The sequence below is a fragment of the Rana temporaria genome, chromosome 4 (assembly GCF_905171775.1).
Source record: "Rana temporaria chromosome 4, aRanTem1.1, whole genome shotgun sequence".
NCBI classification, from domain to species: Eukaryota; Metazoa; Chordata; class Amphibia; order Anura; family Ranidae; genus Rana; species Rana temporaria.
Genome location: NC_053492.1, coordinates 152,896,568 through 152,897,392, shown reverse-complemented (window position 1 = coordinate 152,897,392; position 825 = coordinate 152,896,568). Strand labels below are relative to the sequence as shown.

The window sequence follows — 825 nt, the reverse complement described above, 5'->3', positions numbered from 1 at the left end:
GACTCACCTGACCCGGGAAAAGGCTACGCACTGCATTATGGGTTGTTTCTTATTTCTGGCAGTGAACCTGAAAAGTTTTCATTAAGAAGTTTTTGATTCTTGAAAACACAGAACACTGGAAATTTTCAGCGAACCCATTATACTGGTAAAATCACTTCTAGTTAAATCACTGTAGCAAAGCCTCTGGTAGTTATCAGCAATGTAGTATTATTCTTGTCAACATACCTGCCACTAAATGCATTTTTGATTTACAGTAATGTAAAAGGGGCTAACATTCCAATATATTACCTGGCAGGGGAGACACCATGATCATGAAGGTGGTTCTCCCAGGGCGAGGCACGGCTATTGCACACTCTAGGCCGTGCTGATCGTGGTTGTCTTCCCTGCCGCTTCTCGGCCTTTTGGCTGGGACTGGGTGTGGTATCTGTCCTTATCAGTTGTCAGCGGAGCGCTGAAGCACCTCCTACATGGGGAGGGTGGATGCAATCCAATGACGTCATTGCACCTGGAAGGATGGTTTCAGCAGGGACTACGCTGTGCTGCCCGACAGAATACTGGGGGCCGGCCCATGGTTGAGTCTGAGCCATCTGTAAGGGTGCTCCTGGTGAGGATGGGTGCTGCGCTTGGTCTCGGTCTTTTTGCCGAGTTCTAGTCTGGCCTTCTGGCTGGCTGGTGTAAGTGCTATCTCTGTCAGCGATCCGGTAGGAGGAACTGGTAATGCCCTGGGATAAGACGGGGTAGGACCATGCGAATCCGCCGGGTTGGCTGGCAGGGGTGGAGGGCTGCACTGGCTGGTCGGGGGGTCGGATATGGAACGAAAAGCCT

The 825-nt window shown here is 51.0% G+C and overlaps 1 non-coding gene across 1 annotated transcript; it reads left to right on the top strand.

Annotated features, from left to right (window-relative positions):
* Positions 1-281: 281 nt before the first annotated feature.
* LOC120938511 lies at positions 282-439 on the top strand. The gene has a single exon (XR_005749096.1). It is a non-coding gene; the product is annotated as a U1 spliceosomal RNA (small nuclear RNA).
* The last annotated feature ends 386 nt before the right edge of the window (positions 440-825 follow it).